We start from the raw sequence: 5,393 nt of genomic DNA, 5'->3' as shown, positions 1-5,393 counted from the left end.
GCCTCTCCTATTATTGTAACATACTATTTTAAAACGTTACAATAATAAAAATGCATTCCTCTCTAGAATGATTTTCCACTCTCATGACCAGTACCAAAACCTGTTTACTCTTTTTTTTTTTTTTTTTAACTTATTTTTAGCTGTGTTGGGTCTTCATTTCTGTGCTAGGGCTTTCTCTAGTTGCGGCGAGCAGGGGCCACTGTTCATTGCGGTGCATGGGCCTCTCACTATCATGGCCTCTCTTGTTGTGGAGCACAAGCTCCAGACGCTCAGGCTCAGTAGTTGTGGCTCATGGGCCCAGTGGCTCCGTGGCATGTGGGATCTTCCCAGACCAGGGCTCGAACCCGTGTCCCCTGCATTGGCAGGCAGATTCTCAACCACTGCGCCACCAGGGAAGCCCCCAAAACCTGTTTACTCTTGATGATACCAATTTCCTTCTAATGGAGGGCAACAGCTCTGGAATCAAATAAAGAAAAGCACTCATCCCATATCTCTCTCCTCCTCCACACAGTCGACTGTGAGCTCTTCACAGCTTCACTTTTCTGCTCTTTCCCCATCCTGTTTCCATGGTTTACTGACTTTCAACATGACATTTACCTTGCTCACAGACTTCCTTTGGACCCCATTTTTTGGAATGTCATCATTCCTATTCATGACACTTTCAACAATTTTGCCTTACAACCACTTGCTACCTTCAATGAGCTGAAATCACATCTGGACCCACCATATTGCCTGGAGCTTCACCAGCACTATTCCCTTGAATGCTGACGTCTTCTGTCCATCTAACTCTTCTTCCTTTCTCAGTCCATTGGCCTCCAGCCTTTCATTCCCTCCTAATTCTCTCATTGGCCCCATTCTGGCTTTTCTGGTTTCTATCCATCCCGTGCTTATGAGAATGCATTTTAGAGATACTTGTAATAGTCCCAGATATTGCCTCCCATTTTATACTTTACTATAAATTTATCCACACTGCCCCATGTTCTGCAGCATGGATTCAATCCATCATCTGCATCTGCTCTTTGATTCTACTCTCACACTGCCTGAAAATATGTCATAATTAAGACTTTTGTTTCCATTATTAATTCATGTTATCTAATCTTGACTTAGGGATTCTGAGGTATCAATTTCCTCCACCACCTCTCCCCACTCTTTTTCTCACTTATTAACCCATACCTTCTTTCACTGTGCCTGTCTTTGTGCTTGGCACAAGTAGACAAGAAGTTCAATGTATGAAAGCAAATCTAAGCCATTCCAACCTTCCCTACTTACTTTACAAGGAGTTTTAGGATATCTAACAGTGATCCTGTTTCATTGAAAACAGGACCATCAATCCAGTTATCTAACACAAACATCTGGGTGTTTCCCTTGATAGTCACATACTTAACCAGTTATAAGGTCTGGCAGTCCTACCATCTTATTCTCCAGGATATATCCATTGGGATCTCTCCATTCCCATGTTCTCACTCTATCTCAGGATGCTATTCCTTCTCACGATGAATACTTTAGCAGTCTTGTTTCCCTCTCTTGTATTTTCTACACTGCTATCAGAATGATTTCTAAACACAAAGTTGATTGCAGTCACACCTCTACTTAAAACTCCTCTAGGATTCCCTACTGTCTCAGGATCTATTTCAAACACCCTGGAATGCATTCAAGGTATTTCTGGGGTATAGCTTCTGATGCACTCTCTTACCTCCACCAGACCTATTAATCCACCTACAGTTCCAATAACTCTCCTGCCTCCAGACCGTTACACATTGTCTTCCCTCTAATGGAACATGCTTTCTTCTTACCACCCTACCCCATATCTATTTTCTGGATAATTCCTTTGGGTCCTAAAGGCAAACTCATTATGGCAGCATTTCTCTGGCTACCGAAGATTATGTAGGGTTCCCTCCCACCCAACGTGTTTCCCTAACCTGATGTGCTCACTCCACGTAGAACACTTGCTTCACTAAATTGATATTATATTTTCACTTGTCTCATACCCCTTAGCTAGATTCTAGGATAAGAATCAACCATGATAAACAGACCAAGAAATGATACACATGATTATATTAGTAGAAAGAACATTACGACAGTTATTATAAATGTATTCCATATTTAAAAAAATAGAGTGAGATTGAGCATGTCATGTAAAAAGGACCCAAACTGAACTTCTAGATATGGTAACGACAGTGTCTGCGATGAAAAATACTTTGCAGAGGATTAGCAGCAGTTTAGGCACAGAAGGGAATATCAGTTTATATGAAGACATAGAAATAGAACATAAAATGAAACACACTGAGTAAAAAAAAAGACTAAAAAATGGACAGCGTAGTGAGCAGTGGGATACTCTCAAATGTTTTAATATATTTGTAATTAGTTTCAGATCTAATAAATTCAATCTAATAAATTCAGTGAACCCCAGGAATTAGAAACATGAAAAAATCTACAAAAAAAAATCAAATTTCTTAAAAACAATAATAAAGAGAAAATCTTCAGGGCTTCCCTAGTGGCACAGTGGTTAAGAATCCACCTACCAATGCAGGGGACACAGGTTCGAGCCCTGGTCCGGGAAGATCCCACATGCCACAGAACAACTAAGCCCATGCACCACAACCACTGAGCCTGCACTCTAGAGCCCGAGAGCCACAGCTACTGAGCACGCGTGCCACAACTACTGAAGTTTGCGTGCCTACAGCCCATGCTCCGCAACAAGAGAAGCCACCGCAATGAGAAGCCTGCGCACTGCAACAAACAGTATCCCTGTTCACCGCACCTAGAGAAAGCCCAAGCACAACAATGAAGACCCAACGCAGCCAAAAATAAATAAAATAAAAATAAACAAATTTTTTTTAAAAAAGAGAAAATCTTCAAAGTAACCAGCATAAAAAACACATGACATACAGAGAAACAAAGAATGGAAACAGACTTCTCATTGGAAGCAATGCAAGCAAGAAGAGAGTAGAACACCACCCGTAAGCTACTAAAAGAAAAAAAAAGAGGGAAAAAAAACAACACTGTCAACCTAAAATTCTATTTGCAGTAAAAATGCTTTTCAATAATATTGTATAATAAGCACACCACAGTAAGAGTAATCAGAAGAAAACCTGAGGGGCTATATTAATATCAGATTAAATAGGTTTCAATGCCAAAAAAGTTATCAGAACTAAAGAGGGTTATTTCACAATGATAGAAGGGTCAATTTATCTTGAGGACTTAAAACTCCTAAATATTTGTGCACCGTATAACAAAGTTTTAAAAATAAGTGATGCAAATTCTAGGTAAATGGCAAATTGCTTATAACTCTGTATATTCCAACCTCTGTGCCTTTGTTCACACCTCCGATTGTCCAGTCCCTTGAATAATCCCTCCTACAACCTTTGAATCTATGCTTCAAGCTTCTTCCTGAAAGTCAGCTCTTTCACAATGCCTTCAGTTCTCCTTTTGACCTATCTTTCCAACATCTTTCATGTTCTATCTTATGTAATCGTCATTCATTAGTTCATATACATATACATATGCACACACGCACATTCATAGATAGATGTCTGTGTATGCACACAGGTTAATTCATTATAAATATAATCTTTCCTATTGAGGATCATGTTTGTGATTTTCCTTTGTATGCCCTACTGTCTCCTACCCTCTCTATCATTTAGGCACAGTGCTTTGCACATGTTAATTCACTCTTTCATTCAGCAAATTTATTTTCTATTTACTATGTGACCAACCCATGCTAGGCACTAGAGATACAGTGGCACATACAATAGATGGAATACAAGTCTTCTTCAAACTTAGAGTTCAGTGGAGGAGGCAGACATCACTGAAATAAGTATTTATTTTAAATCATAAGGCTATAAAGAACAAGAATGTTTTTTCAGGGTCCTAAGTTGCAAGCAACAGAAAACTAACCTGGCTGACTTACACAGAAATAGAATTTATCGAAAAGATGTGATAGTTTATAGATCTGGCAGGAAGTTTGGGTAACCACTCTCAGAAAGTGGATTGGAATAAAGGTGGGTGCATAGCCAAAGCCATGCCCCGAATTAAGCTGCAGACCTAGTCCAGTGAGGGCACTACTTGCGAATCCATTAATCGCTGGAATCCATGACTTGGCACGCCTTACATTGGCAGAACTGGATCAAGGATTCTACCATCAGCACCAATGCTCTTGATGCCTCTGTGATCCCTCAAAACTGGATGTCAGCATAGCCACTCTCACCATTTTGGAATAAATCCTCTTTTGTTTATGCTTCTTTGGGTTACTAGCTTCTCATTTGAACCTGGAAGCAGGTGTATATAATTTGCTAAACCTAGTCCATTCATCTGCACTCTAGCTGAAAGGAAATCTAAGAACGTGAGGGTTCCATAGTGGGAGGTGGGCTCTCTCTCTCACTATAACTCATACTTCAGGAAATTGACCAAATGGGAAATTGGTTCATCTACAGCACAGCCCAAAAGACCTTGACAAATGTTTTCTTTATGTATTGAGTGTATGCAAGTAAATTACAGAGTCTTCTAATGTGGGAAGTTGGGGAAATCTTTGATGAGTAAGTGGCATAATCATAAACCTGAAAGCTGAATAAAAGCTGGCTTGACCTATGGGTGGAGGAGAAAAATGTTGTTAGAAACAAAGGGAAGAGCATATGTGAAGACCCTCCTTGAAGAAGGGGTTGGGGTTCAGAAACTGAGTGAAATCCACGGACTTTGAGATGAAGCCAGGGAGTTAGGGAAAGGTCTGGTTTCTTTCCAGGCCCTTCTAGGCCGTGCTTAAGTCTATGAACTTTATCCTAATAACTCTATAAGGACAGTGCAAGGTTAGAGCACAGGACTAAACTTATGAAGCACAGCTTTAAAGAGGTAACTCAGGGTTCTAAGTGAAGAATAAATTGACACTCAAATGTTGAAACCATCCAACAATAAATGGGCAAGCAGTGGGGTGAGGGAGTAAAATTAGAAAACTTTGGAGTGAAAAGACTTGCTTATCTTGGACAAATCAATTAACTTTCCTGAGGCTTATTCCTCATCCATAAAATGTGGGTGATTTTCCTGTATTTATCTACCTTTGAGGTTATTGTGAGGTAAAATGAAATAGAAGATATGATTTCTAACTGTAGAATGCTTACAAATATGAAGTTCTAATAAATATTTAGTGAGCGCTCAATTATTTTGCTGAGCATGGTGGAGGGTATACAAATTTATTAAACTTATGGGAAAATATTCTAATTTTACATTTTACAGAATGTCATTTATTATCATTAGTCCCTGGTCTCTATGTTTTTAACTCCACTTCTATAGGGAGGCAGTATTATTCTGCAGATTGATATACGTACAGCATTTATTGTAGTACTGGACATATAGTAAGCCACTATTAAGTACTAAACATTGTTAGTAATAATGTATACATC

This window comes from Aethalodelphis obliquidens, unplaced genomic scaffold (assembly GCF_003676395.1).
Source record: "Aethalodelphis obliquidens isolate GAN/ISIS:26980383/991018 unplaced genomic scaffold, ASM367639v1 scaffold79, whole genome shotgun sequence".
NCBI lineage: Eukaryota > Metazoa > Chordata > Mammalia > Artiodactyla > Delphinidae > Aethalodelphis > Aethalodelphis obliquidens.
This window is presented reverse-complemented; position numbering follows the sequence as displayed.